At 36.1% G+C, this 26,877-nt stretch overlaps 3 pseudogenes; all 3 read right to left on the bottom strand.

The window, feature by feature from the left end:
* Nucleotides 1-4,385: 4,385 nt before the first annotated feature.
* LOC149141654 (sterol 3-beta-glucosyltransferase UGT80B1 pseudogene) lies at nucleotides 4,386-5,030 on the bottom strand (annotated as a pseudogene).
* A 4,503-nt stretch (nucleotides 5,031-9,533) lies between these two features.
* On the bottom strand, nucleotides 9,534-10,178 carry LOC149141653 (sterol 3-beta-glucosyltransferase UGT80B1 pseudogene; annotated as a pseudogene).
* A 4,500-nt stretch (nucleotides 10,179-14,678) lies between these two features.
* LOC149141652 (sterol 3-beta-glucosyltransferase UGT80B1 pseudogene) lies at nucleotides 14,679-15,335 on the bottom strand (annotated as a pseudogene).
* Nucleotides 15,336-26,877: the final 11,542 nt, after the last annotated feature.

Genomic DNA, 26,877 nt, shown 5'->3' with positions numbered 1-26,877 from the left:
GTTGGTTTGCCAAAGTGATTACTCATTATTTCCTCCTATAAGACAGCATAATCTTCTTATTTACAATGGTTTGCAACTCATTACATCAATTGAAATTATGGTTTGTGTATGTTGAACGAAGAATTCATTGTTTGTTTTTGGGTATGTAAGAAGTTGCCAAGATCAAAATTTTGCTTCTTGTAACTTATATTTTTAGGAATTTAGGTTGAATTTCTCGAAGAAGAGCCAAGAATTGTGTATTTTACATTCTCTCCGATATGTATCTTGAAAATGTTTCATTGATCCTTGTATTTTAGAAACTTAATGAAACCTCTTCCCTTGTTTTAGTTACAATTCATCAAAAACAAAAGATTACAATTTCATGTTTGAATACATCAGGATTTGTGTCAAGTCATAATCCCATCAGTTTCACGTCCATTGCCTTTGAGTAAATAACAACTCTTAAAATCAAAACTAATAAAATCAATCTAGAATTTTTTATCATTTTAGGGCTCTTTTCCACCTACATTAAATCAGGTTGTATGGATTTGGAGCAGGGAAGTGAGTTAACTTTCCAAATATGCAAAAAAATATTAGCATCTTGCGATAGGGAGTAAATCCCTTTACTGTAATTTGGCTCTAGAAATCTCCCCTTATCAAGGAGTTAAGCACGAGATCATATCAGACCTAGTGGAGTGATCAACCCCACTTCATTGGTTATGGTAGATTTATTTACACGTATTTAAAATGGTGTCGAATGGTAGTTGAGAGTCAATTGTAAGTAAACCTCGGATTAACCATGTTGAGGAACTTTCAAGGGGATTGAGCTTTGTTACTCTTCCCTTGCGTGTATGTCTGATCTGCGACTATCCCCCCAGTTTAAATTTTTTAAGTGGTAACCTTATATACTATAATGTTAGGGCTATTACTCGAGGTGATGGTGGAGGAGAAGTCTCTACTATACCTAGAACAGACAATGGCTAGACTCACTTGGACCTTTTTGGAGGGTATTCTTCCATTGAGATGGCATAAATGAAGTTTACTTGCATGAGATCATGTACATTAAGAAAGTTGTCAGTGTCACTGGTTCCACCCGCTCTATCTATAGCCACTTTTCACTTTGATTTGTGCGACATTGGGTTTCATCACCAACTATTGATTTTGTTGTGAAACGTTTATTTGCATGGTTTGATTCCTTAGATTTACTAGTGCATGTTATTTGATTATTTTACTTTTTACAGACCTTAGGTGTGGATTATGATTTTCAATTGTTAATATTGATAGTAAATTTATCTAAGTTGAATCTAATGGAAACAATGACAAAAGTTACCGATAATGAATCCCCTTTTAATAGGAACCCTAATCTTCTCCCTGATTTTCAAAATTTTGGTCCTCCATATATGGCTATGTATTCACCTCCTGGATTCACGATAGGTTTACCAGTGTGGTTGTTTTCAACTTCTTTGATCCCAAATACCCAAACTATTCCACCTCAACCGAGTTCATCATCTCAACATCACCAACCTCATGTTGACCCTTTACCTTCTTCACCCAACATGTCCTCTTCTCCTTCTTCTTCTTCGCTTGGTAAAATCCTTGATGCTAGTAACCAGGTGACTAAGAAGAAGAAGAAAGGGAAGAAGAAGACAAAGAAGAAATACAAGAAATATGTCAACCAACCAACTATGGCTGTAGTTGATGGTAATTTTGAGGAAACTTCCAACATGCATTGCAAGCCCAGATACCATTGCAATATTTGTAAGGGTGACCAATTCCTTATTGATTGTCTTGGTATTCCTAAGGTCTTGGAAATATTATCAAAAAATTCTTACCAACCTATTGTTGATCCATCAACCAATGATTGTGACGTTCCGGGAAAAAAGGTAAAGTTAGGTTTCCTTATAGGTTATGCAAAGGGATTCATCATATTCACTTTTTCCCTCATATGGATGAAGCCTCAAAATTGTTGGAAAAAATTACTATTCTACAACAACAATTTCCATCTGGTTACCTTAAAATTTCTCCCAACCTACCATCAGTTGATGAAGTGATTGATCTAATTTCAAGTACAATCAATTCCACTCTTCAATTGGAGAGTGAAACACATATCACTCAGGTTGATGAATCATGGGTTTATCAAGTGGTAAACTCAATACATATTCAGTTGATGTCGCTCTCCCTTTATAGAGTGAAATTATTACCACTCATGTTCTTGTTACTTCATATTCTTCTAAACATGGGGACATGTCACCTGTTTCTGTTGATCCCTCCAAGTAATGAGCCTATTTACTTTGATCTGAGTAGGCTGACAGGACCTTGTCTTCCTTCTTCTACCCTTTTCCAAATAATTGTGAAAGTGTATGGTAATAATGTACGACCCAAAAATGTAAATGAAGGTTCTTATGTCAAGTATTTTATCCTCATCTACTTGGAAAGCTTTGGGTTCTCCTTAGCTTGTGCCTATTACACATAATATTTTGGCTTTTAATAGAACCATTAGTATGCCTTTAGGGATCCTTCCTAAGTTACCTATTACTCTGGAAGGTAAAACTGTCTCTATTGATCTTATGGTAGTGTAAGGCCCCTTGGATTTCAATATTCGCCTTGGGCGAGACTATGTCTATGCCATGAAAGTTATCATATCAACAGTCTTTCATGTGATGTCTTTTCCTCACAATGGAAACATTGTGACTATTGACCAGATTTCATTCGTTGATCTTGGTTCAAATACCAACCATCTGACATACCTGAATGTACCTTATGTGCAAGTGGTATCCACCTCACCATGAGTTAATTATGTGGCAACTAGTCCCATGTTTTCAGTTACTAATGCAAGAAAGCCTCTCACTATTTGCTCGACTTATTATGACTTAGATCTAGTAATTGACATAGGGAACCTTATGGGGGAATTTGAAATGGATTTTCTTAACCCTTTTGATTCTCTTCACATGTCTTCCTTCCAGAGAAGTATTCTTACTTCTGATGAATATATCTTGGAAGCCATGAGCTAAGTGACTATGATGATGGTTTTTTTATTGTGTCAACCTCATTAAAAAATGAAACAAATACCCATGAGGATGGTCCTTTTACTATTTCAACCTCGTTAAAAAATGAAACAAATACCCATGAACATAGTTCTTTTACTGTGTCAACCACATTAAAAAAATGAAACAGGTTCTTATGAGCATAGTTATTTTCACTTCAAGCTCACATAAAGATGAAACTGTTAGAGCTCAAATCTACCTTAGGATGAAGGAAGGCAGGATTCAAGATAACACCATACCACGCTCAGCCTTGTAGCTAGCCCTACGAGGACAGGAGAGGGCTCTCTCCGGGTCAACTCAGTAAAAATACTCAATAGGGTTTGAGATGACTTAACATGAGAATTGATTTTAGGCTAGTAAATAGATATGAAAGAGAGGTAATTGATTGAATGACTGGGTTTGAGGGATGTATGGGATGAAGAACAACATGAGCGAAGAGATTAAATCAAAGACGTAGATTATTTCATGAGGCAAGATAGGCAAAAAGTTTAGCATTCAAATTAAAATAATATGGAGCGGAAACACTGTTTGAGATGTTTGAACAGGGCATATATAATGAATCCTTATCAAAAGAAGAAAACACACAGAAACCTGAACACTTTCCCAAGGCAGAGCAATATAACTGGATTCTGCCTCTCTCACTTAAAAGCATTCAAATAGAAATGATTGTAAATGAACGGTAAAACATGACAAGATACAAATGAAACAATAGAAGAAACATATGCTAAACATATACCACAAGAATCTCATAAACTAGAGCTGCGACCTTTCATTAATTCTCTGTCAAAGTTGCATAGTGAAGTGATGAGCGTTTCTCCCACACGTTTCCCAGAAATTCCAACCTCTACAAATGCTTTTTTAATACAATAAATAAGCCTTCTATGAGAAAATGGATCGACCTAGAATAAGGAATCATTTAATCATCACTAAAAAAACAGAAACTGAAGAGGCAGCCACCTGTTCTAAATATAAGTAGTGTTACATGTTGTTTGTTAATAACCAATAAGAATGCGGAACCTGTGGCGTAGACCTTTTGAATTGCAATTGAAGACAAAAATAGACCATCCAATCTGATTTCTCTACTGTGATAGACATCTTCGCTGTATTTTAAGTTTTGTCCTTTGACTTTCACTTTACATTTGCCGTTTGAAAAACAAACCATTTTCTTAATAAAAATAGCTTTTTTAAACTAAAATTTCGCCTTTAGTAAAGGGAAAAATGAATGATCTCAGCTATAAATTTGCTAAGCTCGACAATACCTCCTTCACTACCAGCGAACACATGTCTATTTGCTGAAAATACCTGTCTTTCTGTAATAATGACAAGCTTCACATGCTTTCAATTGAAGAAACAGTTTTACCTTTATAACAAAGACGATATTTCCCACACCATGTTTTTGCAACCTGCTCTTAAACCTGCAGTTGTTGTGTCAGCTCCACCATGATGAACCACATCACGACATTGAGGAAACAACTAATCTTGTGGAAAATCCTCAAGAAGGAATACATAGTCAGGAATCTGATGATGATTCCCACGGCTGCCCCATCCTTTGTCAATAATTCCTTTCTATCCTGTTGATTCTAATGTTTCAAGGATAATGGTAGTAGTCTTTACTGGATCTTCAAGAGGCATGCTCCCAAAACCCACATACACGGGCGCTGGGCCAGCCTGAAACCACTAAAGAAATTCCTGACGGGGGCTATAATTAATTCCCAAGTTCATGAAACAGTAACCAACCACATCCACTAAATGTCCCCAGTCATTTGGCTTCGGTACAAGATGTGGACTCCATATGTATCCTGTTGGCAAGTTTGAAATAGATCCATGGTATGCACTTAAGTATCGAATAGGAGGAAGCTTCAGTTTCTTTCTTCTAAAATCATTTATGATACTTCTTATCGCCCACCATATTAATATGTACACAACCAATTTCGATAGACAATAACCAGCACTTCGTGATACTCGTGCTAAAGGATGAGGAAATTTATTTGTGGGCGTCCAAGGCATTATAAAGAATATATGCAAAGGCACGCGGAGAGACTCTGCATATGTACATGTCCATATGCAGGAGGATTCGAAATTATTGCTTGAGCTCTGAATGGAGCACCTGTGTCAATATCTAGTTCAGTACATGCAGGCAGCAATGAATTGACAATGGCCGTCAGCTATTTCCTTTGAAAGGACATTTCTGATGGTCCTCCTGCTCATAGAAGCATCAAATTGAATTCCTGTAGGCGGTTCCAATGTATCAACGGCCCCCTTGGGAAACATTGATTGCGGAAACCATAAATGCATATAAACCAAATCAAACAAAAATTCTAATGAAACAATCTGTAATCGCATAAAACACTGTCCAAAAGGTGATTCTTAGCCTTACAAATCCATTTGGAGCAAGGAATTTGTGTTTTTAGAGAGTAGAGGCGAAAATTTATTGTTCTAGTTCTGCGTGCCGCGTGCTCTTCCCAGTGCACCGCACCTGGTGAGTGTGCCGCGCGAGTGTATATTTGCACTGTGTGAAAGTGCCCAATGCGCCGCGCCTGTTCAGTGCGCCGTGATACTACCCAATGTGCCGCGCAGCAAAATGAAGCACATTTTTTGCCCAGTTTAACTCTAATTACTGATTTTGCTCCAGATTCATTTGTCTCCGCCATTATCTTGAGTGCATACTCCTTTTTTTATTTCCCCAATCTAAACCACATCAACTGGATCATTGTCACCAAATGCTCCTTCAACTTCTGCATTTGCAAGAGATGGGTCTTCCCATGTTTGTGGAAGCAATCCATAGTTCCAATTCATGTTATATGGGTAATATCGAAGTTTTCCCTTTTTGGTATTTTAGCCACAAAATTGATAACCCCATCTCCTAATTGCAATGAAATATCATGCCAAGGTGATATCTTCTTCCCAGTGTTCTCAAAAGAAGAAAAGTCTATAATCCAGAGTTTGTGGCTTATTCAATCAACTCTGCTTTGGGCATTTTATATCATCGTTTTTCTAATTAATTGAATAATGGATTTTTGTTTCTCTTACAGTATATAGAGCTGCTGAAGCCGAAACTGGGCTACCATTGAAGAGCTATAGGACCTGAAACATTTTGATATATTTATTACAAAAACACATTTGATGATTTCTTCTTCAAAACTAGGGTTTTGAAGAAGTATCAATCTCGCATTATTGACAATGACAATCCTGAAATAACTACTTACTGAAGGCATCCTTATGGCCTGCGAGCATTATTCGAAACCCTAGACCTATGATTCTTGTTTGACCAACCTGGTAGGTACAAACATGAGGGAAACCAAGCCCTTCCGTCAGTCAATGGCATGCTCCCTATCAAAATGCAATTGAGTGAAACGAGCGAGACACATAAAGATGAAATGCAAAAAGAGTTTTTGATCTCTGACGGAGGACTGACTAGACCGACTCTAAGATTGGCTCCAATGGGGATGGTAGCTCCTTGGAGGTGCCAAGAACGGCAGATCTCTGGAAGAGCTAGACAGTGCCTTCATCCATTGGGCTAGGGAGTCATTATTTCAACCAAGAACATGACTCAATTTATTGACTAGAAATTCGACTCAAACGACTCGATGATAAAATTAAAATGACTGAAAAAACTTGACTCTAACAAACTAACTCAAAATACCAAAACCTGAACTTAAAACTTAAAGCTTGAGGGTAGTACATGACCACCCGTGTTTCTTACAAGACAATATACCATCAAACTATAATAAAATGCCAATGTAACCAATCAAGCAGATGCCTTCTTGATTGATTCCTTTGATTAGATCTTCTGGTCAACAACGGATACTGGTAGCTGGGCATCCAAAAACATAATTGACCATGATCTCCTTCATCACCGAATACTACAATAATCACTTTTATTGCTGGCTGCAACAGATTTTCCATTGGATCCTGAAAAGCATGAAGTCTTTCCTCCTGCCGAAAGAGCAAGGTGTCCTTTTCTTCTGATTCTGATCTTTCTTCACGATGTACTTCAATAAGAGTATGTTCCTGGTCCTGAAAAGATTCTGAACAAGTAGAGGAGCAGATTTCCTTTTCAAAGAACATTTCAAAACATGAAACATAGGAAGAAGAATCTGAAATGGAATCCTGAATGGTCTGATCTTTGGTAGTCTGAATATATTGTAGGTCATCTTCATATGGTATGACAGCCAGATTCTCATTACATTCATCAATCATGAGAAAATAAACTTCAAATGTTTCGTGAAACCCAACACTAACATTTCTATCATCTACCATAAATTCATCCAGAGAAACCTCTTTACTTACTTGAGCGAAGATCTCATCTTGTTGTTCATGAACTGGCTGGATTACCTCGTTATGAAGGCTGTGTTCTGATGAGATGAGGGCAGTTAGGTCTGTAACTCTGTCTTCTTCATTTGAGGCAGCCTCAACAATGCAATTCTCTTCTATGAGATCTGGAACAACATGTTTTTCCTCATCACAATCTGTCTCTCGATCTGATTTATCATCATCATTTTCTGAGATTGGAACATCATTTTCCTGCATGTCCTCTTTTATTTCAACCAGATCTGAAATAAAACTTCTTCTTTCATCATTTTCAGCCATATGGAAATCTTCAACCTGCTGATTTTGATCCTGCTGCAAAGTTTCCTCTAAGAGTTCTGTGTGCTGCAGAAACACATTTTCATACAAGGTTTCCATGATCTCATCATCCATGAAATTATCATCTTCATAATATTTCTCAAGGCTTTCAATAAAACTATAAGCATGCTTGCAACAGTCCTGAACTAAATTTAATGATTGATAAGATTCTTTATACCTTTCAATGAATATGGCATGAAAATCCTTTAAACAATAAATACAAGCAGGCGGCAAACTTTCATACCAAGATTGGGCTTCACCTTCCAGAGTGGCCAGGAATATCTTCATCAAGCAATCTTCAGGAAAATGAACCTTCAACTTGAGAATATGCATGTGAAATCTGATCAGATGTAAAGCAGCATCCGTCCTACCGTCATCTTTAAACGTAGGCAAATTCTTTGACCAATCGACCTTCATAATTTTATTTGGGAAGCCTGGAATGTGATCTCGGCTCATGGGAGTGTATATTCTTACAACCCATTCCATCTTGAAAATCTCAAAGCTACTGATTTCTCTGTAGTGGAGTCACCATGAAGCATTGATTTTTGGATTTTGCAGTGAATGAAGTCACCAGGTGAATGATTTCAGCCTTCTTATGTCTGATCGTTGTCCACCATCAACCATCAGATCTGCACTTGATACATGTATTGGGGCAAGACAATCTACAAGCAAACCATGTTCTCCCCAGTATGGTTGCCACTATGTTAGAGCTCAAATCTGCCTTAGGCTAAAGGAAGGTAGGATTCAAGATAACACCATACCACGCTCAGCCTCGTAGCTAGCCCTACGAGGACAGGAGAGGGCTCTCTACGAGTCAACTCAGTAAAAATACTCAATAGGGTCTGAGATGACTTAACATGAGAATTGATTTTAGGCTAGTAAATAGATATGAAAGAGAGGTAATTGATTGAATGACTAGGTTTGAGGGATGTATTGGATGAAGAACAGCATGAGCGGAGAGATTAAATCAAAGATGCAGATTATTTCATGAGGAAAGATAGGCAAAAAGTTTAGCATTCAAATTAAAATAATATGGAGCGGAAACACTGTTTGAGATGTTTGAATAGGGCATATATAATGAATCCTTATCAAAAGAAGAAAACACACAGAAACCTGAACACTTTCCCAAGGCAGAGCAATATAACTGGATTCTGCCTCTCTCACTTAAAAGCATTCAAATAGAAATGACTATAAATGAACGGTAAAACATGACAAGATACAAATGAAATAGTAGAAGAAACATATGCTAAACATATACCACAAGAATCTCATAAACCAGAGCTGTGACCTTTCATTAATTCTCTGTCAAAGTTGCACAGTGAAGTGCTGAGCGTTTCTCCCACACGTTTCCCATAAATTCCAACCTCTACAAACGATTTTTTAATACAATAAATAAGACTTCTATGAGAAAATGGATCGACCTAGAATAAGGAATCATTTAATCATCTCTAACAAAACAGAAACTGAAGAGGCAACCACCTGTTCTAAAGAAAAGAAACGTTACATGTTGTTTGTTAATAACCAATAAGAATGCGGAACCTGTGGCGTAGACCTTTTGAATTGCAACTGAAGACGAAAATAGACCATCCAATCTGCTTGCTCTGCTCTGATAGACATCTTCGCTCTATTTTATGTTTTGGTCTTTGACTTTCAATTTACATTTGCCGTTTGAAAAACAAACCATTTTCTTAATAAAAATAGCTTTTTTAAACTAATATTTCGCCTTTAGTAAAGGGAAAAATGAATGATCTCAACTGTAAATTTTCTAAGCTCGACAATACAACCTTCACTACCAGCGAACACATGTCTATTTGCCGAAAATACCTGTCTTTCTGTAATAATGACAATATTCACGTGCTTTCAATTGAAGAAATGGTTTTACCTTTATAACAAAGACGCTATTTCCCACACCATGTTTTTGCAACCTGCTCTTAAACCTGCAGCTGTTGTGCCAGCTCCACCATGATGAACCACATCACGGCATTAAGGAAACAACTAATCATGTGGACAATCCTCAAGAAGGAATACATAGTCAGGAATCTGATGATCATTCCCACGGTTGCCCCATCCTTTGTCAATAATTCCTCTCTGTCCTGTTGATTCTAATGTTTCAAGGATAATGGTAGTAGTCTTTACCGGATCTTCAAGAGGCATGCTCCCAAAACCCACATACACGGGTGCTGGACCAGCCTGAAACCACTAAAGAAATTCCTGACGGGGGCTATAATTAATTCCCAAGTTCAAGAAACAGTAACCAACCACATCCACTAAATGTCCCCAATCATTTGGCTTCGGTACAAGATGTGGACTCCATATGTATCATGTTGGCAAGTCTTAAATATATCCATGGTATGCACTTAAGTATCGAATAGGAGGAAGCTTCAGTTTCTTTCTTCTGAAATCATTTATGATACTTCTTATCCCCCACCATATTAATATGTCCACAACCAGTTTCGATAGCCAATAACCAGCACTCCATGATACTCGTGCTAAAGGATGAGGAAATTCATTTGTGGGCATCCAAGGCATTGTAAAGAAGATATGCAAAGGCACGTAGAGAGACTCTGCAATATGTACATGTCCATATGTAGGAGGATTCGAAATTATTGCTTGAGCTCTGAATGGAGCACCTGTGTCAATATCTGGTTCAGTACATGCAGGCAACAATGAATTGACAATGGCCTTCAGCTATTTCCTTTGAAAGGACATTTCTGATGATCCTCCTGCTCATAGAAGCATCAAATTGAATTCCTGTAGGCGGTTCCAATGTATCGATGACCCCCTTGGGAAACATCGATTGCGGCAACCATAAATACATATAAACCAAATCAAACAAAAATTCTAATGAAACAATCTGCAATCACACTAAACACTCTCCAAAAGGCAATTCTCAGCCTTACAAATCCATTTGGAGCAAGGAATTTGTGTTTTTAGAGAGCAGAGGCGAAAATTTATTGTTCTAGTTCTGCGCGCCGCGCTCTCTGCCTAGTGCGCCGTGCCTGGTGAGTGCACTACGCCAATGTATATTTGCACTGTGTGAAAGCACCCAATGCGCCGCACCTGTTCAGTGCGCCGCGACACTGCCCAATGCGCCGCGCAGGAAAACTCAAGCACATTTTTTGCCCAGTTTACCTCTAATTACTGATTTTGCTCCAGATTCATTTGTCTCCACCATTATCTTGAGTGCATACTCCTTATTTTCTTTCCCTAATCTAAACCACATCAACTGGATCATTGTCACCAAATGCTCCTTCAACTTCTGCATTTGCAAGAGATGGGTCTTCCCATGTTTGTGGAAGCAATCCATAGTTCCAATTCATGTTATATGGGTAATATTGAAGTTTTCCCTTTTTGGTATTTTAGCCACAAAATTGATAACCCCATCTCCTAATTGCAATGAAATATCATGCCAAGGTGATATCTTCTTCCCAGTGTTCTCAAAAGAAGAAAACTCTGTAATCCAGAGTTTGTGGCTTATTCTCTCAACTCTGCTTTGGGCATTTTATATCATCGTTTTTCTGATTAACTGAATGATGGATTTCTGTTTGTCTTATAGGATATAGAGCTGCTGAAGCCGAAACAGGGCTACCATTGAAGAGCTGTAGAACTTGAAACATTTTGACATATTTATTACAAAAACACATTTGATGATTTCTTCTTCAAAACCAGGGTTTTGAAGAAGAATCAATCTCGCATTATTGACAATGACAATCCTAAAATAACTACTTACTGAAGACATCCTCATGGCCTGTGGGCATTATTCGACACCTTAGACCTATGATTCTTGTTTGACCAACCCAGCAGGTACAAACATGAGGGAAACCAAGCCCTTTCGTCAGTCAATGGCATGCTCCCTAGCGAAATGCAATTGAGTGAAACGAGCGAGACACATAAAGATGAAATGCAAAAAGAGTTTTTGATCTCTGATGGAGGACTGACCAGACTGACTCTAACATTGGCTCCAATGGGGATGGTAGCTCCTTGGAGGTGCCAAGAATGGCAGATCTCTGGAAGAGCTAGAGAGTGCCTTCATCCATTGGGCTAGGGAGTCATTATTTCGACCAACAACATGACTCAATTTATTGACTGGAAATTCGACTCAAACAACTCGATGATAAAATTAAAATGACTGAAAAAACTTGACTCTAAAAAACTAACTCAAAATACCAAAACCTGAACTTAAAACTTAAAGCTTGAGGGCAGTACATGACCACTCGTGTTTCTTACAAGACAATATACCATCAAACTATAATAAAATTCCAATGTAACCAATCAAGCATATGCCTTCTTGATTGATTCTCCTGATCAGATCTTCTGGTCAACAACGGATACTGGTAACTGGGCATCCAGAAACATAATTGACCATGATCTCCTTCATCATTGAATACTGCAATAATCACTTTTACTGCTGGCAGCAACAGATTTGCCATTGGATCCTGAAAAACATGAAGTCTTTCCTCCTGCCGAAAGAGCAAGGTGTCTTTTTCTTCTGATTCTGATCATTCTTCATGATGTACTTCAATAAGAGTATGTTCCTGGTCCTGAAAATATTCTGAACAAGTAGAGGAGCAGATTTCCTTTTCAAAGAACATTTCAAAACATGAAACATAGGAAGAAAAAGGTGAAATGGAATCCTGAATGGTTTGATCTTCGGTAGTTTGAATATGTTGTAGGTCATCTTCATATGGTATGACAACTAGATTCTCATTACATTCATCAATCATGAGAAAAGAAACTTCAAATGTTTCGTGAAACCCAACACTAACATTTCTATGATCTACCATAAATTCATCCAGAGAAATCTCTTTACTTACTTGAGCGAAGATCTCATCTTGTTGTTCATGAACTGGCTAAATTACCTCGTTATGAAGACTGTGTTCTGATGAGATGAGGGCAGTTAGGTCGGTAACTCTATCTTCTTCATTTGAGACAGCCTCAATAATGCAATTCTCTTCTATGAGATTCGGAACAACATGTTTTTCCTCATCACAATCTGTCTCTCGATCTAATTTATCATCATCATTTTCTGAGATTGGAACATCATTTTCCTGTGTATCCTCTTTTATTTCAACCAGATCTGAAATAAAACTTCTTCTTTCATCATTTTTAGCCATATGGAAATCTTCAACCTACTGATTTTGATCCTGCTGCAAAGTTTCCTCTAAGAGTTCTGTGTGCTACTGAAACGGATTTTCATACAAGACTTCCATGATCTCATCATCCATGAAATTATCATCTTCATAATATTTCTCAAGGCTTTCAATAAAACTATAAGCATGCTTGCAACAGTCCTGAACTAAATTTAATGATTGATAAGATTCTTTATATCTTTCAATGAATATGGCATGAAAATCCTTTAAACAGTAAATATAAGAAGGCGGCAAACTTTCATACCAAGATTGGGCTTCACCTTCTAGAGTGGCCAGGAATATCTTCATCAAGCAATCTTCAAGAAAATGAACCTTCAACTTGTGAATATGCATGTGAGATCTGATCAGATGTAAAGCAACATCCATCATACTATCATCTTTACATGTAGGCAAATTCTTTGACCAATCTACCTTCGGAATATTATTTGGGAACCCTGGAATGTGATCTCGGCTCATGGGAGCGTATCTTCTTGCAACCCGTTCCATCTTGAAAATCTCAAAGCTACTGATTTCTCTGCTGTGGAGTCACCATGAAGCATTGATTTCTGGATTTTGCAGTGAATGAAGTCACCAGGTGAATGATTTCAGCCTTCTTATGTCTGATCGTTGTCCACCATCAACCATCAGATCTGCACTTGATACATGTACTGAGGCAAGACAATCTACAAGCAAACCATGTTCTCCCCAGTATGGTTGCCACTATGTTAAAGCTCAAATCTGCCTTAGGCTGAAGCAAAGCAGGATTCAAGATAACACCATACCACACTCAACCTTGTAGCTAGCCCTACAAGGCCAGGAGAGGGCTCTCTCCGGGTCAACTCAATAAAAATACTCAATGGGGTCTGAGATGACTTAACATGAGAACTGATTTTAGGCTAGTAAATAGATATGAAAGAGAGGTAATTGATTGAATGACTGGGTTTAAGGGATGTATGGGATGAAGAATAGCATGAGCGGAGAGATTAAATCAAAGACGCAGATTATTTCATGAGGCAAGATAGGAAAAAAGTTTAGCATTCAAATTAAAATAATATGGAGCGGAAACACTGTTTGAGATGTTTGAATAGGGCATATATAATGAATCCTTATCAAAAGAAGAAAACACACAGAAACTTGAACACTTTCCCAAGGCAGAGCAATATAACTGGATTCTGCCTCTCTCACTTAAAAGCATTCAAATAGAAATGATTGTAAATGAATGGTAAAACATGACAAGATACAAATGAAATAGTAGAAGAAACATATGCTAAACATATACCACAAGAATCTCATAAACCAGAGCTGCGACCTTTCATCTCTGTCAAAGTTGCACAGTGAAGTGCTGAGCGTTTCTTCTACACATTTCCCAGAAATTCCAACCTCTACAAATGCTTTTTTAATACAATAAATAAGCCTTCTATGAGAAAATGGATCGACCTAGAATAAGGAATCATTTAATCATCACTAACAAAACGGAAATTGAAGAGGCAGGTACCTATTCTAAAGAAAATCAGCGTTACATATTGTTTGTTAATAACCAATAGGAATGCGGAACTTGTGGCGTAGACCTTTTGAATTGCAACTGAAGACAAAAATAGACCATCCAATCCGATTGCTCTGCTGTGATAGACATCTTCGCTCTATTTTAAGTTTTGGTCTTTGACTTTCACTTTACATTTTCCGTTTGAAAAACAAACCATTTTCTTAATAAAAATAGCTTTTTTAAACTAAAATTTCGCCTTTAGTAAAGGGAAAAATGAATGATCTCAGCTGTAAATTTGCTAAGCTCGACAATACCTCCTTCACTACCAGCGAACACATATCTATTTGCCGAAAATACCTGTCTTTTTGTAATAATGACAAGCTCCACGTGCTTTCAATTGAAGAAACGGTTTTACCTTTATAACAAAGATGCTATTTCCCACACCATGTTTTTGCAACCTCCTCTTAAACTTGCATCTGTTGTGCCAGCTCCACCATGATGAACCACAACACGGCATTGAGGAAACAACCAATCATGTGGACAATCCTCAAGAAGGAATACATAGTCAGGAATCTGATGATGATTCCCACGATTCCCCATCCTTTGTCAATAATTCCTCTCTATCCCGTTGATTCTAATGTTTCAAGGATAATGGTAGTAGTCTTTACCGGATCTTTAAGAGGCATGCTCCCAAAACCCACATACACAGGTGCTGGGTGAGCCTGAAACCACTGAAGAAATTCCTGACGGGGGCTGTAATTAATTCCCAAGTTCAAGAAACAGTAACCAACCACATCCACTAAATGTCCCCAGTCATTTGGCTTCGGTACAAGATGTGGACTCCATATGTATCCTGTTGGCAAGTCTGAAATAGATCCATGGTATGCACTTAAGTATCGAATAGGAGGAAGCTTCAGTTTCTTTCTTCTGAAATCATTTATGATACTTCTTATCCCCCACCATATTAATATGTCCACAACCAGTTTTGATAGCCAATAACCAGCACTCCGTAATACTCGTGCTAAAGGATGAGGAAATTCATTTGTGGGCGTCCAAGGCATTGTAAAGAAGATATGCAAAGGCACGCGGAGAGACTCTACGATATGTACATGTCCATATGCAAGAGGATTCAAAATTATTGCTTGAGCTCTGAATGGAGCACCTATGTCAATATCTGGTTCAGTACATGCAGGCAACAATGAATTGACAATGGCCTTCAGCTATTTCCTTTGAAAGGACATTTCTGATGGTCCTCCTGCTCATAGAAGCATCAAATTGAATTCTTGTAGGCCGTTCCAATGTATCGACGATCCCCTTGGGAAACATTGATTATGGCAACCATAAATGCATATAAACCAAATCAAACAAAAATTCTAATGAAACAATCTGCAATCACACTAAACACTGTCCAAAAGGCGATTCTCAGCCTTACAAATCCATTTGGAGCAAGGAATTTGTGTTTTTAGAGAGCAGAGGTGAAAATTTATTGTTCCAGTTCTGCGTGCCACGCGCTCTACCCAGTGCGCCACCCCTGGTGAGTGCGTCGCGCCAGTGTATATTTGCACTGTGTGAAAGCGCCCAATGCACCGCGCCTGTTCAATGTGCCGCGACACTGCCCAATGCGCTGCACAGGCAAACTCAAGCACATTTTTTTCCCAGTTTACCTCTAATTACTGATTTTACTCCAGATTCATTTCTCTTCGCCATTATCTTGAGTGCATACTCCTTATTTGATTTCCCCAATATAAACCACATCAACTGGATCATTGTCGCCAAATGCTCCTTCAACTTCTGCATTTGCAAGAGATGGGTCTTCCCATGTTTGTGGAAGCAATCCATAGTTCCAATTCATGTTATATGGGTAATATCGAAGTTTGCCCTTTTTGGTATTTTAGCCACAAAATTGATAACCCCATCTCCTAATTGCAATGAAATATCATGCCAAGGTGATATATTCTTCCCAGTGTTCTCAAAAGAAGAAAACTCTATAATCCAGAGTTTGTGGCTTATTCTCTCAACTCTGCTTTGGGAATTTTATATCATCATTTTTCTAATTAACTGAATGATGGATTTCTGTTTTTCTTACAGGATATAGAGCTACTGAAGCCGAAACAGGGCTACCATTGAAGAGCTGTAGAACCTGAAACATTTTGACATATTTATTACAAAAACACATTTGATGATTTCTTCTTCAAAACCAGGGTTTTGAAGAAGAATCAATCTCGTATTATTGACAATGACAATCCTAAAATAACTACTTACTGAAGACATCCTCATGGCCTGTGGACATTATTCGACACCCTAGACCTATGATTCTTGTTTGACCAACCCGGTAGGTACAAACATGAGGGAAACCAAGCCCTTCCATCAGTCAATGGCACGCTCCCTAGCGAAATGCAATTGAGTGAAATGAACGAGACATATAAAGATGAAATGCAAAAAGAGTTTTTGATCTCTGACGGAGAACTGACCAGACCGACTCTAACAGAAACAACCCATGAGGGTGGTTCTTTTAATGTGTCATCCTCATTAAAAAATGAAACATATACCCATGAGGATAGTTCTTTTACTATGTCAATCTCGTTAAAAAATTAAACAAATACCTCTGAGGAAAGTTATTTTATTGTGTCAACCTCGTTAAAAAAATGAAACAAATACTTGTGAGGATGGTTCTTCTACTGTGTCAACCTTGTTAAAAATGAAACAAGTGCCTGAGAGGATGCTTTTGTTACTGTGTCAACCTCGTTTAAAAAATGAAACAAGTGGTTGTGAGGATAGTTCTTTTACTATGTCAACCTCATTAAAAAATGAAATACAGTTATTTAGAGGATGGTTCTTTTGTTATGTCAACCTCACTAAAAAATGAAACAATCTTTGAGCATAGTTATTTTTGTTTCAAGCTCACATAAAAATGAAACCACTTTATGAAATTCATGAGCATAGTTCTATTTCAAGCTCGTTAAAAAATGAAACAAGTCCCTTTTTAAACTAAGTCTTTTATGTGATTTTATCAATAAACCTTTATTTCATCTGCCTAATAGTAATTTAACGTTTACTTAACCAGATCAAACAAAGATCGGTGGGAATGTGCCTCTCCATCGGTACATTGTAATTACATTTTGTGTGCATAAATATTTTGAGCATCTTTTTATGATTTTATATTATTTTTCCTATTTATCTTGCATTACATTTGATTACTGATGCATTTGCATTTGTAAACATCTGTTAAAAAAGTAAAAACAATATTCATCCATATATTGTTCAAGATATATTGAGATACAAGTAGTAGTATTCATTAAGTAAAATGTTTGTAAAAAGTATGTGTTTTACAAAAATGTCATCCAAAGACATGAGGCCTTGTGGCATTTATTACCTGAACATGCTGATACATCATCAAAAAGAAAAATCTAGCCTTAAGATTAGATGCTACGCATGATGCTCATGGTAGCACAAAATAGCATGAGCAACTCGTCGTAGGAAGTCACTTATCAGTCTAGGAACGCCCATAGTGTACCTCTGGTAGCAGAGAGGTAGGTCATTAATCCTGACATCTAGGATGTATTGAGTAAACCTCTCTAGGTTGTGCTCCAGCTCAGTCAATGCCTCTACTATGTTGGGGTTATGTATTATGGGAGCTATTGGCTTCTCACTTTTCTTATCATATATGCATAGTCCTGTTGGTCTCACCGAGCCCACATTTGCATGATCATTTCGAAAAGTTAGTTTTGCATGTCAAAAAATTATAAATAAAAATAACAAAACAACCATTAAAATGTGATTTTTTTACCTAGATCACTCCATTGTATTATGGCTGGTAGTGGAATATCTGGATCACCTGTGAAATCCATGCCTTCATATGGAAAGTCATCAATCATAATTATCTAACGTTCCAACCATCCAAATAAATCAGAAGTATATCGAATTGTTGGCCCTTCACCACCTCCATGGTGTGCCATCAATGTAACCCACTTCAACATGCAAGGATCTCGTGGTCCTCCTCCATCTACAACTACTTGTGGAGTGAGAAGGGGGTTCCTCTCTAGAGTAAATGAGATGACAAAGGAACCATACCCAAAATTCTTGAGTTTGTCATTTTTTATTCTAGTTAGTTGCCCTATCAGGTTTGCAACTACCCCTTCACTCGAGTTGAATATTGTGGGTTGCATGCACTCTATGATGATTTGCATCTAGGCCTTGGTAACCAAGTGAAGAGCTTCACTTCTTCATAGTCATACAATAGTGAAACCGATAGTTCACAAGGGAAGCTTCTCTTTTGACTTGACATCAATTCTACCATCTTTGAAAGTGGCTGCTCGGAAGCAATGTTGCACTAGATAGGCGACAATTATTTCACCACCTCGTCTATGTCCATATAGAGAAATGTCCACCCCAGAGCATGGGAGCCTAAACAAGAAATAAATTTCGTCAGCATCAATAGTGATTTTATGGTCTCCAATCAATAAGCATACTTCCTCTACATTCCACGTTCTCACTATCCATTCCAGCAAGTCTAGTTAAGCCTCATGCCTAGAATTGTGAAAATTTTATACAGGCCATAGCTTCTTAGTGCTTGTATTGTCTCTGGATGGTTCAAAGTAGCTATATATTGCTCTTCATGTTCACTCTCTCTCCACTCCATGTTTGTATCTCAAAACCTTGGAAATAAACATGGAGGATCATTAGAAGAAATTATGGTAGATTTTTGCAAAATATTTGGGTGTTTTCAATTAATTTTTCAATTCCCTCGGCGCTGTGTGCATCTGCATGTGGAAACCAATGTGGATTTGTGCAGTTCTATCCCTAGAAACTACACACATCCTATTTTTCTATGTAAAAAACTCAGTCGGTGTGCGCAAACCTGATGAGGATGAACTACACACACCGAGGGCGATTTTTCATTTGATAAACCCCCCAAAAAATCCCAAATACACAGTCAAATGGAAAATGAAAAAAAAAAAAAATGAAGATATTGGAGAGATGATTTACCTGGAGAAGACGGCTTGTGATTTCGTCCAACAGTTTTCCTAAAATCTGCCTCTAAAGTTCTTGGTGAAAAATGCACTCTATCACTCTCAAATGGTAAAAAGTTTTTACTTTTTTGGATTTTTATAATTTTTTAGGCCCATTAAATTATTTTTTTCCCTATTAGCCTATGAAATCTAAATTTTTAATGTTTTTGACTATAGTTTTGATTGGTGATGATAATTTTTGAGTTTAAATGTGCAGAACACAGGTTATTACGAAAATGAAGAATTTTGGTGTTGAGTATATTTTTGTCACTTTTTTGAACTCATTAAGAACTTATGGAAAAATTGAAACATGGAGTTATCTTTACACCCTTTTCAGACTCCCTAAACATGGAAATATCATCGAGTACTTGACTATTTGAACTCGTAAAAGTAAAAGAACAGTCGCCTATTCAATATAAGTTTACCCCTTTTATGGACTGAACTAAACTATTTACAAAAAAGCTATATGTTGACTAATCATGGACAATAGAATTGTCTCCTACATTATTTTAACCTTTTTTGGGCTTGAGGGACTAAATATACGAAAAAGGACATTTCAGACTCTACTTATGTTTTTCTCTTGACTCTTTAAAAATGAAAAGCATCACGCTTTACTTTCTCCAGGCCTGTTAAAATTTTACATTGAAAGAACTAAATGAGTTTTCTTATCATGTCTTTTCAAACTCTTTAAACCTGAAAATGACATCGATTTATCCCTTCACTAGACTCATAAAAATTAAACAATGCAGGAATCGTCAATTATGACAAGACCGAACCACTCCTTCCTAGGGTTTGTTAAAAATATTTCAAAGGACTCATCAAGAGGATGATATTATAGGACAAGCATACGTTATCCTCCTCAATATTGCAAAATATAAAGAGGTACCTGCTAGTCATGGTGGGGGGCAATTTGGAAAGAACCTTTGTTTTTTTATTGTAAAAGGTAGTATGCCGCTCTTTAACATGACACTCTATCACTTTTTTGTTTGGGTTGGGAAATTCATTTTCCTCTCAGTTCACCATACTTCATTGCAACTCTTCAGTTCATTTGGGTATTATTTTTTAGTCAAATGCTGCCAAGTCAAAATGATGTTTTGTTAATATGTTCAGGAGAGGTCCAACCTCAATTCAAATTACTTTGCCATTCATAGTCTTCAGTCATATCAACCATCCCTGAGTCAGTCCTGGATTACTCCAAACTACTATTCTTCAAAACTTGACATGATTTTTGTGTTGTATGCCCTCTTGTGACATGTCGCTTCCTATAGACTTCAACTCGTTATCTAGGAAGATGATCTAGAAACCTTCAGTATCTTGAGGCCTACATGCGTTATTGGCAGGTTTCTCACCTTCGATGATAGGTTCTCATCATTGAGCTCTGATCTAATGATTCCATGAGTGTTTTACATCAACACATCTATTCACACTTCATAGATTGTACTGGAAGTACCTTGAGAACCATTTTCATTATTGGTGGATTCTCTCACGCTTGTTAATGGTTGACATTATTGACCAGTAATCAAGTTGTCTCTACCATGTTTGACTATGAGACATTCACTAGCATGGTTAGATTCATACTATGGATCGAGATATGGAGATTAAGACCCAGGATCTAGTTTCATCCATCCAGGGTGTGTGGAGTTATTAAATATTCATGATTGTAAACATATATCCATTGATGGTTGCATCTATACTATCATTTATTGACATGGATCTTCAAATGTATTTATGTACTAGTTATTTAATACATTTATGTTATGAGTATGGGAATGACTGCCTCAGTTATGATTATATATTGCATTATAACATTTTATTGATTGTTTTAGGTCTCTGACTTCATTCTCTAACCCAAACCCTGGCATGATTAAGCGACATAGTCATCAGACATTTTTTCTGACTTTTCACTTTAGGGGGAAGTCTGTTACACGTTATTTTGTTGCATTAGGCAAATGATCATAAATTTGGATCTGTCTCTATCCATCAAAGTGTTCCAAAGCATCCCTCTATAAGGCTGGAACCCAAATTATCCGAACATTCACTAGTAGAAAATGGTGAAATTAGTGACTAGGTGACTAAAAAAGTTAGTCACCACAACTTTTTGAAGTGAAATACTACCAAAAATTAGCAATATTAAGAGACACAATTAAAAACGAATAACCTAAATGACTATTTTAATCACCAATTAAAATATACAACTAGATAATAAGTAATACTACTAAAAATGACTAACATAAATGACTAATTTAGTCTAGGAAAAAAAAATATGACTACCTAACAAAAAATACAATAATATGAATTAGTCATTTATGTTAATCGTTTTAATTGCGTCACTTCAACAATCTAAACTTACAAGTCATAGGGGATTCAAAGGTTGTTTTATATTGGGTGAAAGGTTATACTTCCTTGTATACTTCTTTATTGGATCAAAGGATGATTAAAATTATGGAGCTTAGAATCTTTAGGGTCATATCATTTGATCACATTCACAGGGAATCAAATTCAAAGGTTGACAAATTATCGAAAAGGGGAGTGGGCCAACACCTCCTTTTGAAATAAGACATGACCACCTATATATGTTGCAACAATCTTTCCAACTTATTTATTTGGCTGCACATATATTTCACATTTCTTCTTCGTCTTGCAAAGTGGTAGTGCTAAGGAGAGGGTATGAACTTTGATCAAAGAATGGTCACTTAGTACCACTACCAAATTTCCTTCATGCAACTTGCATGATTATAAATGGATGACATTTGAATGTTACAAATGTGTAAGTAGTCCACATTAAACTTTGTTGTCTTTATTTTCCTTGGTAACAATGACAAGTTTGAATATTTCCTTTATTTATTATCGCAAACACATAACTCTTTCTTGTCCCAAACATAGTTAATATTGTTGATGTATGATCTCTTAATTGTGGAATAGTCTCTTGATGATGATAACGAACTCTCAATCTCCAATGATCATGAATACGATGAATGAATGATCTAATGCCTTACTTGTATAGGAAATTTATGATTCATTTTCTATTTTTATTGTGCCATTATATATATGCTTCACTAGCATCTCATGCTATATGGTTAATTGAGCAAGCTTTATCTTTCATTTTTCAAGTATAATTTGGTTGCATGAATAAGCATAGTTGTGTAATTAAAATCATTCATTTTTTTTTAATAATTCATGGTTTGTTTGACTATTCGCACACTTATCCCTGACCTTCTACTTTGAGAGTGAGTAGTGTCAAATCACTAGTCTTCGTTAAGGAACTTCCTTTCATTACTTAATGACTTAGCTTAGCTCGATATTTAAGGATTCCCCCTAGATAAGGATATCCTTCTTGCAGTCTAAAAAGTGAGAGAAGGCCACCAAGGTGACATTGGGTGGCTTGTTTGATGGGTGGGGTCAAGATTTTGTTTATTTTATCTTATTTTTATTTTTATTTTATTTATTTATTTATTTTTATTTTATTTATTTATTTATTATTATTATTTTATTTATTACTTTTATTTTTATTTATTTATTTTTATTTTTATTTTATTTTTATTTTTATTTTATTTTATTTTTATTTTATTTTTATTTTTTATTTTTTTTTGTGTGTTTGAGTGGAGATACAATTTAGAAAATGCTTACAAGAAAATTACTTTCCTTTATTTCCATCACCTAAACTATTTCCAATAAAATCATGTGATTTAATTTAGATAAATAATTAATTCAATAAAATAAAATAAAAATACAATTATTATTGTTATTGTTATTTTTTTTTTATATGAGAGAATAGACAACTATAGCATGTTTGTACTTAAGATCGATTCTATCCACTAACACAATCACCTCCAAGTGTACCCACATTGCCTCACACGTGGCACACTGAGCTAATTGAAGTTTAAACCAATAACATCATAAGAAATGCCTTAACAACCCATTCTATAATCAACTAATCTACACCATGGGGCCAATTAAAAATAACTTTTAATATTAAAAAATATAGCCAATTTATTTTATTTGAAAATCAATTTTAACATCTAATTTGAGGAAACTTCGTAAAATAAAATTTAATGTGAAAAATGTTAAGCAAAATAAATTTCAGGTAAATTATAAAAATAAAAATAAGTAAAGTGAAATATAAAATTAATAATTATAATTATAATTAATAATTCAATTATATTACTCCTAATTTACCAAGTGTTAGAGGTATAAAATTTCTTCATATACAAACTTTTTTTTAAGTGAAAATAGATTTGACCCCTCTAGCCTTGGTAAATCCAACATTAAGATCTAAAATTATGATATATCCAAGCTAGTTTTATATCAATTTATGTAATTGAAAGTAAAGAATTATTATTTTAATGAAAAGTTACTTTCAGAAATATTTGTAATCTCTTCAATTTTAAAATAAAGCCAGCCTAGTTCCATCTTAACTCCAAATATATCAAGCGACGAGAGGGATCACATCTCTTGAGGTGCAAACCTATTTTTTCAGTGCAAAACTTGAGGAAAGGTTTGTACCTCGAGAGATTTGATCCCTCTCGGTGTTGGATAGATCCAGAGTAGGATGGAACTAGGTTGGTTTCAATCATGTGTGGCCAAATAAAATCTAACAAACATATGATTAATTTTTCAATAATACGTAAATTCATCTAATATTAATATAATCATTTTAAATATGCTAATATGTCTCAGATTAATCTGTATATTTTAATTTTAAATTTTCTTAATTGCCTCAGTTTGTTGTGATGATAATAACTTTAATGATGAAAAATGATGAAATATAAATTTTGAATGTGAAGGGACAATGTAATAGTGTTGAATGATAGAAAATGTGAATAATAATAATATAGTCAATTACAAATAGTATTCATTGTGGTTAATCTAAAATTATTTTCTTCTATTATTATTATTGTCACCCTTTTTAATTTTGTCATCTTTCCATATTGATAGTCATATTTTCATATCGATTATATGAAAAGGATAGGTTAAACCATAAGCCATTTAAATATTTATCTCAATCTATTGCAGTAAACATCATTCCTTGTCTCTCCTTCTCTCCAATATTAATAGGTTGATTTACTATAACACAAAAATCAATGTACATTGTCAATAATGTTCTGTTTTTACATTGAAATCAATGCACAATGTTAATCCAATCACTTTCAAATGAATGTACCATCACACATCCAATTACATCAAAACAAAAATCAACATTTACACTGAAATTAATGAATCTAATCAAGCAATTAAATAATATTAGAAAACAAAATTTACACTAAAATCACTGCATCTAATGAAAGCAATCAAATAAGATTAGAAATCAAAATTTACACTCAAATCAAGTCATCTAGTACACATAAGAAAATTGGATTATAAACCAACATCTACATTGAAATTAATGCACCTAGTACAAGTAAGAAAATAGGATTATAAAGCAACATCTACGCTGAAATCAATGCATCTAGTGCAAGCAATCAAATAGGATTAGAAATCACCATCTACATTGAAATCAATTCATTTAGTGCAAGCAATCAAATAAGATTAAAAACCACCATCGACATTGAAATCAATGCATCTAGTGAAAGCAATCAAACATTATTAGAAATCAACATCTACATTGAAATCAATGCGTCTAGTGCGAGCAATCAAATAGGAATAGAAATCACCATCTAAATTGAAATCAATGCATTTAGTGCAAGCAACCAAATAGTATCATAAATCATCTACATTGAAATTAATGCATCTAGTGGCCATTAGAAATCAACATCTACACTAAAATCAATGCATCAAGTGCAAGAAATCAAATTGGATTAGAAATCATCATGTACACTAAAATCAATGTATCTAGTTCAAGAAATATTCTTCCCTCTCCCCCCCATATATATGTATATCTCCCTCCATCTCTCTTTATTTTCCACTCTATCTCAACCCCCAAACACACATTCTATTCCACTTCATATATATCAATCTCTTTGTCCCTCCCTCCCTCTCTGCATCTCTCTCTTCTTTCCTCTCTTCACTTTCCATCTATATCTCTATCTCCATTTTCCTCTCTATGTCACCGCCAACACATAAACTCTATTTATTCAATCTATTTACCTATCCCTCCCTCCTCCTCTCCCTCCCTCTCTCTATATCCCTATCTTCCCCTTCTCCCCCTCTCCCTTGCTTCTATATTTCTTCCCTACTTCTTTCCTCTCTCCCTCTCTCTCCATCCTCTTTATCACTCCCTCTCTCTCTCTCTCCACCTTTCTCTCTATATTTATTTCTTCTTACCTCTCTCTCCTCCCCCTCCAACTCCATCTCTCTTTCCCTTCCTCACTCCGCTCTCTCACATCCTCTCTCTCTTCCTTCCTCTCTCTCTCTCTCTCTCTCTCTCTCTCTCTCTCTTACTTTTCAGCCTCCAACTCAATTACTATATCCCTCCCTCTCTCCTTCTCTCCCCCATTCTCTCCATCTCTCCTTCTTTGTCTTTATCTCGACCCCAAACATACACAATCTCTATCCATCTCTCCATTGTTACTCACTCTCTATGTATTTCTTCTTCCCTCCCTCTCTCCCCCTCCAACTCCATCTCCCTATCCATCACTCTCTCCTCTTCTCTCTCAAATCTTCTCTCTCGTACTTCCTCTTTCTCCCTTTCTCTCCTACCTCCGTCTCTCTCTCTCTCTCTCTCTATCTCTCTTTTCCCTCTAATACTCTCTCTTACCCCATCACTCTCCTTCTCTCTCTCTCAATTATTAAATCTCATTCTTCCTCTCTCTCACTCTCTCTATGTCTCTCTACCCTCTCTCTCTCTCTCTCTCTCTCTCTCTCTCTCTCTCTCTCTCTCTCTCTCTCTATGTTACTATATCCTGCCCTCTTTCCTTCTGTCTCCTTCTCTCCCCCCTTCTGTCTATCTCTCCTTATTTATCTCTTTATCTCACCCTAAACATGCATTATTTCTCTCCATCTCTCCCTTGTCAGTCCCTCTCCCTCTCCACTTCTCACTCTCTATGTCTTTCTTCTTCCCTCCCTCTATCCCCCTCCAACTCCATATCTCTATCCCTCCCTCTCTCCTCCTCTCTCTCATCCTTCCTCGTTCACCCTTTCTCTCCTATTTTTATCTCTCTTCCCCAATCTTTCTCTCTCTCTCTCTACCCTCCAATCCTCTCACTCTCTCCCTCCCACTCTCCTCTCTCTTACCCCTCCATATTTGTATCTCCTTCTCCCTCATTTACCCTTCTCTACCTCTCTCTATTTTCATTCCTCATATCCCCTCTCCTTCAGTTTATCTCCATCTCTCCCTTTCACTCCCCCTATCTCTCCACCTCTATAACTTTATGTCTTTGTTCTTACCTCTCCCATATATATAGAGTTAATATATATCATGATATATTAATATATATTATAATATAACAAATTTAATATTGGATTAAAACAAAGTTATTATATTTAATAATATCAATATTATGATATATTAATATGAATACTAGATTTAATAATAATAATAATAATAATAATAATAATAATAATAATAATCTTTTAATATTAATATTAATATTATGGTTAATAGTATTTTTTTCATGGTATTAATAATAATTTGGCCTATGGTATTTTACTCATAGGCTTCACCTAAATAA

The sequence above is a fragment of the Pinus tabuliformis genome, chromosome X, assembly GCF_031772625.1.
Source record: "Pinus tabuliformis cultivar Carrire ecotype Pingquan chromosome X, CPIR1, whole genome shotgun sequence".
In the NCBI taxonomy this organism is placed as follows: Eukaryota; Viridiplantae; Streptophyta; class Pinopsida; order Pinales; family Pinaceae; genus Pinus; species Pinus tabuliformis.
The sequence above is the reverse complement of the archived record's forward strand: the minus strand, read 5'-3'. Positions and strand labels throughout refer to the sequence as shown.